General features: G+C 48.1%; 1 protein-coding gene across 3 annotated transcripts in view; it reads right to left on the bottom strand.

The window, feature by feature from the left end:
• Nucleotides 1–13,874, bottom strand: part of CHN2 (chimerin 2) — a 286,463-nt gene that overhangs the window by 174,211 nt on the left and 98,378 nt on the right. The gene's annotated exons all lie outside the window — the stretch shown is intronic.

Genomic DNA, 13,874 nt, shown 5'->3' with positions numbered 1-13,874 from the left:
CCAGGACTACCACATACAACCAGGAAACGGGCCAGGAAGAACCACTACAGGAGCTGGCATTGCGGTGCAGCAGATTAAGCCATTGCATGTGATGCTGGCAACCAGCATGAATGCTGGTTCAAGTCCTGGCTGCTCTGCTTCAGCTCCACCTCCCTGCTAATGCAGCTGGGAAAGCAGCAGAAGATGGCTCAACTGCTTGTGCTTGTGGGAAACCTGGATGGGGTTCCAGGCTGCTGGCCGTGGGCTGTCCCACTGCAGTCATTTGGGGAGTGAACCAGCAGATGGAAGATCTTTGTCTCTGCCTCTCCCTCTCTATCACTCTGCCTTTCAAATACATAAATAAATCTTTAAGAAAATAGAAAGGAACATAACAATGGGGAGGAATAAGGTAAGAAAACACCATCATCTGCAATGGCCCGCTCCATCCTCGGGCCATGGATGTACTGATAGGCAGTGGAAGAGTAGTATAAAAACAGTTTGGCCCCTGTGCCTACAGAAGGAGGGGGAAATCAGAGGGTATTGGAAGGAGTCTGTACCCCATTCAGAAACAACAAGAGTAGAAGTCATCAACCCAAGAAAGAAAGGAGTGCATCTGCTTATCCGGAGGTCTGGAATCCAGGTCTGAAACCCAAACACTGCAAGCACTTTGTGAATTGCAGCCCAGGGCCACTATTTCTAACTCAAACAATACTTCTGGTTGCTTCTTCAAACCTATTTTGAACAAGCTCATGACCTATTTGTTCTGTCTGTGCTGTAACAGTAGACACCCCTAGACAAGCTCCATTTCCCATTCATGCACTTGTTGGATAACCTGATTGTGCACCCATCACACGTGAGTGAACTACTTCCAATGGTCGTCTAATCTATGCATAACACAGCATCATCAGGTGTGTGCGTGTGGTTGTGAGCAAGAACATTCCTGTCCTAAGGCAGCTCTGGTCTTGAGAGGGAACACAATTAACAAAGGGGCAAATGAATGATTGATTTATAAAGTGCTATGGAGGAAATAAGTAAGTGACCTCATGGAGACAGTTACAACAATCTTGGCGGAGTGGGGGCAGAAACGTGCTACTATCCACCTGATTGTTGGAACTCCCTGCTGGTGCACAGGAAGAGCACACGCCCACCTCCTTGAGTCTGGGTGGGGTGTGGGGTTTGGGGGGGGCAGTGGGCACAAGTGATGTTTCCCACTCCTGGGACTGGGGTGGGGAGAGCCATGAGATGGCCATGTGGGGCACAGCACAGTCCTTTTGCCTGTCCCTTATACAGATACACAACACACCCCAACCAAATAGGACTGTGACCTAAGGGATAAATGAAGTCCTATTGCTTTAAACCACTAAGATTTGGACATGAGCAAGCACAGCTAAAACCCAGGGGACTGAGGCAGGCATTTGCAACAGTGGGTGAGACACCTGTATCGCATATCACAGGGGCTGGGTTCAAGTCCTGGCTCTACTTTCTGATCCAGCTTCCATTGAAGTGCATCCTGGGAGGCAACAGAGGGCAGCTCTAGTACTTAGGTCCCTGCCGTCCGCATGACACACCTGATTGGAGTTCCCAGCCCAGTCTCACTGTTGCGGGCACTTGGGGAGTGAACTAGATGGAAGATCCATCTCCATCTGTTTCTGAGTTTCTGTCTCTGTCTCCGCCTTCCAAATAAATAAATAAATTCAAAAATAAAACCCGCAGAGGACTGGTTTCAGACACCCTTCAGCTGTCTGGAGGGAAATGCTCGTTCCTGTGTTAGTACACAGGAACAGAGCAGCTCTGCAGAACTGAGCAGCCAAAGCAATGCTCCTTGAGCTGACCTGATGACACGTGCACGTCACCCCTCGGGCACGCTAACAACGCTACCGGGACAGGGGAAGTCTGGAGAGATTCTCCGTATTGATTACACCAGATTAAGTGATCCTTTATAATGTCTAAATGAGGAGCAAAACACTTGAGAAGTCACTCTGGACTCGAGATTTCCTAGACATTTGCGCATGGAGGGTGAACTTGCCCCAGCCTGAGGATGTGACGGTTTATTCAGCATCTGCCCCACCCAGGGCCTCCTCTTCCTGCCCCTGCCCGGCTCTTGGTGTGCAGTCACCTTCTGGCCAAGCAACACTCTCTTCAGGGATCTGCCTTCCCATCAGGCACCTCCTCCTGCATTTACTGCTGTGTGGGTCCTCTTTCTTATTTATTAAGCAAGCTACTTAATCAGGACACTGCCCCTTGCTTTTACATGATGCCAGTACTTCCATGTTCAATAGGCACTAGTAATTAAGACCCCAGGAGATGCTTACCTGTTTTTCAGCTTGAAACACTCTCAGACAACTGGGTAAAATAACATGATGCCTTCAAGTCTGTTTCCTAAGACACAACCAGTTTAGGAACCAATGATTGATCGGCTCACATGGTCCCCTACTGACTAAATCAGTGAATACCCACAAAATAGCCTCCATCACAAACGCTAAAGGGGACCTAACTTACAATGGGACAGAAAGCAAATCACAGGACTGATAACATCTGAGATATGTCCCTGACAATGAGTCTACGTTTTGCCCACCTGGCAACAGGCATCCTAGAGATGTGAAACATAAATCTAATATATAAAATAGCCAAAGAAGTACATGCCTGTCGCTCCCCCTCTTCATGGAGGAACAACACTAAACCCTGCCTAGGCTTCATATCTGAGTCACGGCACCATTATGTCGCTCCCCCTCTTCATGGAGGAACGACACTAAACCCTGCCTAGGCTTCATATCCGAGTCACGGCACCATTATGTCGCTCCCCCTCTTCGTGGAGGAACGACACAGGACCCTGCGCTGTTCTTTCATCTGCTCGGCCCTCCCCGGGTTTGCTGCTGGTTCTTCCCGGGTTGGCTACTATCCCTTCCACCTCCGTGGAAGGGCAGTTCCCCCTGGCCACATTCCCCACTTCCGCAGGGGAGCGGCACACCGCCGGCCGGCTCTCTCGGGGGCTGCACAGGTGTTCCCCTTAGATGTTCCCCTTAGATGTTCCTGGTGCATGCCGTCTCTCTCCTCCTTTATAGTCCTCCTCTGCCAATCCCAACTCGGCTGCCCACACGCCGAGTACGCTGCTCTCCTCCAATCAGGAGCAAGTCCTACAGTTTATTGGTTGAACTGGAGGCAGCTGTGTAGAAGCTGTTTTCTTCTCTCCCAGCGCCATATTGTGGGAGAGCAGATGCACAGAATAAATCTTAATTCCAGTAACAGTCTAGTCTGGGTTGCTCCCCACACATGCCTAGAAGGGTCTGGGGTTGGGGAGAAGGTGAGAATAACAAAGAAAGATGAGGGGAGTGTGGAGAGAGAAGGAACAAGGGGGAAAGAGGGGAGGGGGAAGAGGAGAAAGGGGGAGGAGGAAGAAAAAGGAAAGGGGCGTGGAGGAGGGGAGAGATCACCATGTAATATGGATGTACTTTTTTTTTTTTTTTTTTAACAGGCAGAGTGGACAGAGTGGAGAGAGAGAGAGATAGAAAGGTCTTCCTTCCGTTGGTTCACCCTCCAATGGCCACCGCGGCCGGCGCACCGCGCTGATCCGAAGCCAGGAGCCAGGTAATTCTCTTGGTCTCCCATGGGGTGCAGGGCCCAAGCACTTGGGCCATCCTCCACTGCACTCCCAGGCCACAGCAGAGAGCTGGACTGGAAGAGGAGCAACTGGGACTAGAACCCTGTGTGCCAGCACCGCAGGAGGAGGATTAGCCTATTGAGCCGCGGTGCCAGCCGGATGTACCTTCTTATTCAGAAGAATAAGACCGGGGCCTGAACTGTTAGTTTCTGGCCAGCTGATGTGGCTTTCTACACAAGTAAACTTTATTAGACTTTTCATTCATCGCAAAGCAAGCCAAATAGCTAACTCTACAATTGCTTTGATTACTCTGTCTCTAAAAATTATGCTGCTATTGACTCAACTTTCCATTGTATCACACCTGCAAGATTTAACAATGCAAATTTTTCTTATAAATCACAAGCACTGTCACAAGCCAGAATAAAACTAAAAACGAAACGAAAAAACCTTCTCTCTGTCATGTTGGAAACCATCCTTATGGAATGCTGGGTGCCGAGTAGTTATGTCTGCCTTTCAGCAGGAATCTGAACAGCACTTCTATGCCATTTCTATACCATTTCTATCCCTTATACTAATGGTTTTGCCTGATACAGAAAGAGCTCAAGAACGTATGTTGGATACGGGCAATGTATCTCTCTGGATCTTTATGTAACGACTATTTTGAGCAAGCAAAATTCATGGGCTCTAATCAACTTTCTCATCCTTTAAATTTATTTTGTTAATTCTTCCCTGTCCTAAAAGAAATTCAGGGCAAATCCCATGGCTTTCAGATTATTTTTAGAGAATAAGAAACTCGTGAAAACAGTACTCACGAAATCCAAAGTGGAATCACTAATTCGGTCAAGTCCAGTGAAATCATCACATTTCACCTTGATTCAGAGTTACAGCCTCTCACTTCTCAGGCTCAGACGGCTCTGGGTTGTTGCCCGAGGTAGAACCCTCTTCCCTCTCCTGCCCTTTTATCCTTCCTCCTCCATCTGGCCAGCTGAAGTCTCAGATTGTTCTAGACAGGCAGGGGAGAGTCGGAGCCGGGAAGGACTGACCTCCTGGGTCAGCGCTGCTTCAGACAGAAGTGCTCTCCTAACAACCATTTAAAACAGACTCTGGTTAAGATGCTGTTTGGGACACCCATGTCTCATATCAGAATGCCTGCATTCAAGACTCTGCTCCACTTCTGATTCCAGCTGCCTGCTAATGTGCACCCTAAATGTGGTTGGGAGGGCAGCAGGTGACGGCTTAAGTAGCTGGTCCCTGTCACACACATGGGAGACCTGAATGGAGTTCCTGGTTCTTGCCGTTGGCTTGGCCCAGCTTTGGCTACTGGAAGTGAATCAGTGTATAAAAGATACCTCTTTCTCTCCCTCCCTATTCCTCTCTCTCCCTGCCTTTTAAGTAATTTAAAATATGTTTATATAAATATATAAATAATTTAAAAAGTAAAACAGCCCCTTGCTGTGGTGTCATGGGTTTCTCAGAGAGATCCCCTCCTGCCATTGCTGGGCCCTCCCACCTGTGCCACCTGTAGGCAGCCAACACTGGTTGCTTAGGGCTCCTCCCTTGGCCACTGAAAATATGAAGGTTCAGCCTCCTTTTGCTGCCACTTTATTTTGCAGGGCAGCATCTGAGCTGACCCCCTGATAGCTGGCGCTGAGGCCCAGTCTGCTCTGTGGGCAACAATCGTATCCTCTGCCCTGACAGTGCCCAGGATGGCAATTTCAGAGTGAGCTGCGCTTTAGATTTTCCAGGGGATGAAACAAATCCCAGCTCACTGTGTCCCCTAAAAGGCAAAGGACACTCATTTAAACGCTCCAGGAGGTCATGCTGAAGTCCCTCTCCTTGGGCTTGCGGACAAGGGCAGGCACATGGCGTGCCTCCCTTCCAGGGGAGGGTGGGACAGCAGAGAGCACAAGCTGACCCCCACATCTTAACTCTGTCCCTGGCCACATCCTCAAGGTGGCAGGGTAAGAGTCCCAAACACAGCTCGTACGCACGCCTTTGTACCTCTGCAATGGTCTCACACCACGCTGTGAAAGGGCACACTTGCTGTAGTGGATATTCAGCCGAAGCTGAGATGAAAACAGCTCTATTTTAACATAGTGTCATATAAGAACATTCCATTTTACCCTACAGTAGCAAATGCTAGATTTCTAAAGCTGATGAATAAGACAATTATTGTGCACGAGATCACATTTTGCATTGTTCCACACCGTTCACTTAGGAGCTGTCATCGCTATAATTACAGCTTGCCTAGGCCTCACTGAATATACTTTTTTTTTATTTGCTCTCTCAGTCAGTCAGGTTTCTTGACTCCCAGTTACGCCTCACATCATAGAAATCTCCCAGAGATATTAAGGATCAGGTTTTAATCATTTGAAAATTTGGTTGGCTCTGTTATTTCTCTAATTCGTGCGCTCTGCTTGTGCCCTGAATGTCCATGAAACCATGGGCTGAACACAACAGAGAGGAGAGTATTTTTCAGCACTAACCCCAGTGGCTTTTTGTGGCATTTTTGTAGTTAGTCCCTGGACCCAGTACCCAACCTGTCAGCTAGGACTACTGTTTTCATCCCCTTAAAGACACAGGATAATGTACAACAGCAGAAAACAAAGAATTTGATTATTTTTGTCTTTCAAAATCGTTAGCACTGGTATGGGCTGAAGATTTGGAAGGATACATAAGCAAAGGCTCTGAGGAAAAGTCCTGTGGATGGGGGGAGCCGGAAGAACCAGTGGGTGGCGGTGGCAGGTTCCAGGCAGAGCTCAGAGAGAAGTGGATAACGGAAAGCCCAGGTAGAGCTGGGGCACAGGAAGGGGGGAAGCTGGTACACCCGGTCCCGGAGGAATCAGGGAGGATTGGGCAGGTGTAGAGAGGAGATGCTGCGCAGTGTGGCTGGAGCTCAGAGCTCGAGATGGGTCCAAACACACTACAAGAACACTGCGGGATTCCAGCGTACCCCAAAGCAGGACGAGCCTCGTGCAGCCTGAAACGTCTCCTACCGGAAAGCAGAGTGACCCATGTGTGTGAAGTTATGTCACGAAAGTACTTCAGAGTGAATAACAGTGAATGCAGTGCCAGCATTCTATATGGGCAGTGGTTCGAGTCCGGCTGCTCTACTTCTGATCCAGCTCTCTGCTGTGGCCTGGGAGGGCAATAGAGGATGGCCCAAGTCCTTGGACCCCTGCACCCACATGGGAGACCCGGCGAAGCTCTTGGCTTCGGATCAGCTCAATTCTGGTTGTTGCAGCCATTTGGGGAGTGAACCAGCGAATGGAAGACCCCCAACCCCCGTAATTGTTTCAAATAAATAAAAGTAACTCAAAAAAAAGGGAGTTCAATCTTTAAAGAAAAAAAGTAATTCAGAGAGAGACAGACCCTCAGCTGTCTCGCCGTGGGGACCATGGGCTGACACAGCAATGACTCAGTAGGACACAGTTGCTAGTACCCACACACAATGGCCATGAGCAGAATCCTGTGTCCCTGAGTGAGGGCTGAGGGAGGCCACTGGAGGCCAGACCAACCTGTGCAGTGGTGGGTCAGGCACCTAAGCAACCTAAGCCAAATAACACTTGTCCCTGTGCACATGCGCGCGCGCGCACACACACACACACGTGTGTGTGTAATGGAAGATACCTGCATATAATGCAGTGATACTCCCCTGTGTATTATATGTATTTACATATGTATAAGTGGAATATTCATGTCTGTATATGGAATACTACATCCTTGTGTGTATGTGTATAACAGATTATTATTCAGCCTGAGAGAAGAATGAATTTCTAACATGTGCTACAACATGGTGAACACTGAAGACAGTGCCAAAGGAAAGATGCCCAAAACCAAAAGACAAGTAATAGATGACTCCATTTATACGGTCAGTAGAGTAGTTCAGCTCACAGAGACAGATGCCAAGGATGGGAGAGAGGGAAGAACAGGCAATCACTGTGTGGCAGGTACAGAGTTCCACTGGGGCCAGTGATGGCCACACAACCATGTGAATTACACTGAACTTTGCTTGGAAAGGGTTAAAATAGTAAAATTAATGTTACTCTTAAAAATAATTGCTCCCCAGGCCGGCGCCACGGCTCAATAGGCTAATCCTCCACCTAGCGGCGCCGGCACACCGGGTTCTAGTCCCGGTCGGGGCGCCGGATTCTGTCCCGGTTGCCCCTCTTCCAGGCCAGCTCTCTGCTGTGGCCCGGGAGTGCAGTGGAGGATGGCCAAGCACTTGGGCCCTGCACCCCATGGGAGACCAGGAGAAGCACCCGGCTCCTGGCTTCGGATCAGCGCGGCGTGCCGGCCGCAGCGCACCGGCCGCGGCAGCCATTGGAGGGTGAACCAACGGCAAAAGGAAGACCTTTCTCTCTGTCTCTCTCATTGTCCACTCTGCCTGTCAAAAAAATAATAATAATTGCTCCCCACTGAACTACAGTTCTCTGGTTCACTTTCTTAGGAAAGTGCAACCCTCAGTGATCAACTTGGAATATGCCAGGCATCCTCCGGCCCGTGACCTTGGCATTGTCCCTGTTCCCCCAAGGCCAAGTACATCTCACAAACTTCCAGGGCCATGTATCTGCTAGCCATGATGTCATTTCACCTCCTATTCCTCCAAGTGCTCACCTCCAGCCCAGCTAGGGTCGCCACATGCTTTCAATAAAGAGAATAGACAGATAGGATTAAGTTGGGAGCTTTAACACTTTTGTACCCAGAACATTCAAATGTGGACTGATTTGTGGAGGAAGGGGGAGGAAATGGGAAGAAATCTACAGCCACGATGATGACAACCATTTCTTTCTGTGAAGTGCATTAAAACCCAAAGAGCGTTCTCATTCTAATACAATTCCTCCAGCTCAAGCAGGGTAAACAGCACAACTTATACCAGTGCCAAAAACGAGACAAAATGAGGCACTGCATGTTTAAGGGGCCTGCTTAAGTCATCTAAAACAAGGACTTCAGTCCAAATAATCCGAGTACAGATCTGTGGCCCTTTGCACTGCATCAGGTTCTCCTTTCAGGGAACACAGGCAGTACCTGGGAAAGCTTGGATCAGTAGAAGTCAGCGTAACACAGAAAGGCCGTGGATATCTGGCTCCATCTCTCTGGGGTAAACATTCTACTTGGTGCTGCACTTAGATCCCAAAGTGAATCAGATGATCAAGATAGATTGACAGACAGATAGGAATAGACAGATGGATGCATAGATAGATGACAGACAGATGTACTCACAGATGGATAGATAAAAGATGGATGCATAGATAGAAGGATGCATAGATAGTTGATAGGTACATAGATGAATGCATAGAGAGATGACAGTTACATGATACAGATATAGACATAGACACACACACACACACACCACATTTTGCTGATTCATTCACAGGCCAATGATGGGTTGCTCCTACCCTACAGTACTGTGAATGGTGCTGCTATGAACATTTATGTACAAACATCTACAAGTCCCTGCCTTCATTCTTTTTGAGTATCAGAGTAATTTTTAAAAAGCATTCTATAGAAGAAAACTAGGAGCTGCTAGAAAAATAGACGATCATTAAATACACCCCTGTAAGGATTCATGAAGGAAGGCGTTGTTAGGGCTTTCCCAAATCACGCTACAGAAGCCTTTCTTTTCACAGGCCTTTTAAGACAAAAATGACAAAGGACTTTCTGGACTCAGTATTTAAAAGGGAACTATACAAATGACAGTAATCAAAATAATTTTCAAGCTTTAAACTTAATAGGTTTAATAAATAAATTATGGCTTTCACTCTCAAAATTTACTACCAGAAAATAAAAATGCAATTATTCAATTTCTAAGAATCTCAATGTTATAGTTACTTCATATATGTATCGGTAAGCATTTTAAAAATGATTGTACATGGTAACATGTAGCACTAAGGAATAGCATGCTTTATGAGATCAGCTCGTTCTTGTCTTATCAAACACCTACAAATAAATCACATTTTAAATGGGTGCAGACTAGACTCGCTTTCTGTTAAAAGAATGCCTGAAGAAAAGCTTTTGGAAAAGATTCATTTTGTTATTCAAATAGTCACCTGCTAATTTACTCGCTTCATTAATTCAGAGTTCAATGTTTTGGCATTTTTTTGAAATGAAGAAAATCCTTGAAGTCTCAAAACTGACATCTTTAAAAAAAAAAATTTACCAGTTGGCCCCATCGCATGCAGACTCAAAGTATTATGCTGTACCTGTGGCTGATCTGAACACAATCAAAAGTAGAAAGTAGCATCAATAATACTGTGAAAGGACATGGAAGTGCGATGCTTCCCCAAGACCGTGCACTCAGAAGCCAGCGTCTGTCCAAGGCCCAGGCAAACAGCCCCTGCCCTGAGGAATCAGCTGGCCCCCTCCCAGCCACCTCTCACCAGCTCACCTCTGCTTCCTGTGTTTCATTAGGAGGCTAATTCCTGCCTCTTCCCTCAGGGCCTTTCTGGGCTCCTCCTCCTCCTCTTTCTCTCTGAAATGCCCTAGTTTAAAACATCAGCACCTTCCATCTCGTCTGGGGCTTCTGGTCTCTCATCCTACACACAGCTCAGCTCCGCCTGTGAAGCCCCCAGCCCTCAGCTTGCATGTGAGAACTTCCACTCACCCCTGGCTTTCTTCCCAACCCAATGTGCACTCAATGCACCAGGTCTGACATCGATTCTTCTGGGTCCCCCTCTAGGTTCCTGCCTCAGATCTTCCCTTCACGCCCTTGGTTTACAATTCCTTCCCCCGTCCCCATGGCCTGGCCACTTGCCACCTCATCCACTAATTCCTCCCCAATTTGCCTCCATGGAAACCCACCCTTTAATCTGTATTTTCATGGAGAGGTAGCTGTTTATCTCTGCAAACCCTTGTCTTTCTACCCTATGTCTTGGTTACATGTGTTTCTGTCTCAGTTCCCCATGTCTGCTACCTAACAGAAAATACAGGAATCATCACAGGACCCCAGACAGCATCAGTGGCCTCATTTCACAAGTCTGTCCCTCTCATAAGGAGTCGGAGTTCCCAGATACGTGCAATAACTGTGTCATCTACATGTTGCGCCTTCCTGATGTATCACGTCTTAGCACAAGACTCCTGAAAGAGGTGACGCTCCTGTCTCCATTTGACACACGTGCACAAGGAAGCCCCATACATGTTGCTTATCAGAGGTGAGCAGAGAAAGTGCTAGACGAACACGAAGCGCTCACAGAAGGGAGGCTTGACCTGACGGCACCCCTTGGCTAAGGTCTCCAGACAGCACCACTGGTGGGGCCAGGTCAGGTTGGTCTTGATTCACGCAAATCATCCCAAACACACATGACCACCAAGACTCAGGAGAATCTACACAAAGGATGCTGCTCTGACGAGAGCAGAAACCACCCTGGATCCACACTGGGAATGTTCTTTAGGACAAATTCCCTTTCTTAATCCAGAGGAGCCATTAACAGGCCAGCCCCTTGATGTGCCCCGTGCCCAGGTGCAGGATCCTGGCATGGAGCTAACTTGGAGCACAGTCTCAGCTCAGCAACAAAGTTTGCCAGCGAGAGCTATTCACTTGTATAAAGTTACACTGCACCCATGCAGGGGGATTCACGGTAAGTTCGTGAGACCTCTGGCTTCAGTTGTGTCTCTGAGACTACTAAACAGATTCGGTATCATCTATTTCCACTGCTTTTTTTCCTTTTTAAAAATTTATTTGAAAAGTAGACTTAGAGAGGGAGACACAGAAAGGGATAGACAGAGAAGCCAGCAGCCAGAAGTTCCATCCAAGTCTCTCACCTGGGTGGCAGGGGCCCAAGGACTTGAACCACTTTCGGGTGCCCTTCCGGGAGCATTGGCAGAGAGCTGGATCAGAAGCAGAACAGCCAGGACTAGAACCAGTGCTCATAGAAATGCCAGCATTTCAGGCAGAGGCTTGACCTGCTGTGCCATAACACCGGCCCTTGTCTCTCACTTTCGGAATGGTGTATACATATGTCATTAGAAGAAGTTTTTTATTTATTTATTTGAAAAGCAGAGTAACAGAGACAGAGAGAGACAGAGACACCTTCCATCTGCTGGTTCACTCCCCAAATAGCCACAACAGCCATGGCTGGGCCAGGCTGGAGCCATGAACTCCATCCTGGTCTCCCACATGGTCAGCAGGGGATCACGTACTTGGGCCATCTTCTGTTACCTTCCCAGGTACATTAGCAGAAAATTGGATCAGACACAGGGCAGCCAGGACTCAATCCAGCATTAAGACATAGGATGCCAGCACTGCAAGTGACAGCTTAGTTTACTGTCCACAATGACAGCCCCCCAGAAGAATTATTCTCTGTGACACACAATAGAAAGAAACCCTGCCTGTAGCCCACAAACACCTGCAGGCTGAGGCTGGCGGAGTCCACTGGGTAACACTGTTCTTGAGGCACCTTTCATCTCTTTGGAAGTCTGCAACATCTCTCTGTTGTTTTACTCTATGGCACTCAGAAAATGCAAGTTGTTTACCCAACATCATCAGGAATCCTTCCAAATGCAGGTATCCCTTCATGATAGGAAAACATTCTGAGAAATGCATCTTTACCTGATCTAACCATTGTGTGAACATCACCTGGCTGGAAGAGCCTACAATACACATAGGTGAAATGGTGGTGTTTACTGCTCCCGGGCAACTGTAACACCACGGTAGGCATTGTGCATACAAATGCACCTGTACACAGAAAAAGCACAGTCAAAACGCCAGGCAAGAGGAATTTTCCCACCTCTACTACAAACTTCTGGGACCACTATGTGATATGGGGTCTGTGACTGAATCACTGTACAGCAGGTGGCTGTCCAGCATTTCGACAGAAGCCTGACAATGCACTTGCTGTAGCTAGGACTCCTTGTAAAGGTGACTGCACCTGGTCATACCTCGCCCCTTCTGTAATAATCCTGGCCAAGTGCCTCTCAGCTACAGCACCTATGTCTCCAACAGGAACTATTTCTAGCTTCTTTGCCCACGCACAGTGTGGCTGCTGAGATCACGCCAACTCCTCCTCCTCCTCCTCTGGGACCCAATGCCCAACATCTCAGACATCAGCGAGGCCTCCCACAAGACCCTGTGGCTGGAGGCCTTTTGCCAAGTTGCTTAATCCCTACAGCTGGCAAGACAGTCATGGCACTGAGGCCAGAGCTGCACAAGGCTCCTATTCGGAGAGCCTCCAGAAGCACTTGCCTGGTCTTGCTAACAAATACTGGGAAAAGCCAAGGGTCAGCAGGCTCAACAGCCAACTGTACCGTGACTTACATATGTCATCAAGTGAACACACAGGTAGAAAAGCCTTAACTGCCACACACAGATTGTCTCACAATTTTACCATTCTATCTTGACTCCTGAAATTTATGCTTGTGCAGCTTTGCTGCCAAATAGGCACAATATAGATGCAATATCCTACTGAGAACCCCCAGCCTGGGACTTCAGAAAACCAGAGACTGACATCCAGCTCTGCCTTGCAGGAACGTACATATGAATTCTTTTAAATATATATATTTATTTATTTATTTATTGAGAGTTAGAGAGAGATCTTCCATCTGCTGGTTCACTCCCCAAACCACCACATGGCCAGAGCTGAGCCAATCCAAAGCCAGGAGCTTCTTCCCAATCTCCCACGTAGGTGCAGGGGCCCAAGCACTTGGGCCATCTTCCACTGCTTTCCAAGGTCATTAGCAGAGCAGCCGGGACATGAACCAGCGTCCATATGGGATTTCAGCACCGCAGGTGGAGGCTTAACCTACTAAGCATAGTGGCGGTCCTATGTGAGTTCTTTAACCTGCTTCCTCCTCTGCAAAACTGGGATGGGATGCACTGCTGGTGCTGCACGCTGTGGCATCAGGAGAGCACACACAGGAGAGCAGCTGGACAGGCAGGTAGCAGTGAGCTCCCCTGGATCAGGGCTGTAGTGTGTGCACACTTGGCTTCTCTACAGCAGCTGAAAATCCCCACAGAACAGGAGAGGAAGGAAAACGACCAGCAGAGAGGCATCCCCAAGGACGGTCTTTTATCTGACAGAAAAGAGCCTGTGTCTCATTATGACAATGCTGATTATATTGAACATACTTTCTCGGTGCTGAAGAAAGACACAGTCCTTGCCCTCAATGATATGACAGGTGTGTCTGTCTGTGTGTGTATACATGTGTGTGGTCATAGCTACACTGAGCTACACCATGGCTTGCTGTTCTAAGGAGTACAGTGCATTGTTGGGGTGGGGGAGGTCCATGCTGACAGTGAAAAGACTACAGAAAGGGCCGGCGCCACAGCTCACTAGGCTAATCCTCTGCCTTGCGCCAGCAC

This window comes from Oryctolagus cuniculus, chromosome 16 (assembly GCF_051225735.1).
Source record: "Oryctolagus cuniculus isolate XC-2025 breed Fujian yellow rabbit chromosome 16, ASM5122573v1, whole genome shotgun sequence".
Classification (NCBI taxonomy): Eukaryota; Metazoa; Chordata; class Mammalia; order Lagomorpha; family Leporidae; genus Oryctolagus; species Oryctolagus cuniculus.
Note: the sequence above shows the minus strand (reverse complement) of the source record. Positions and strands in the feature narration are given on the sequence as shown.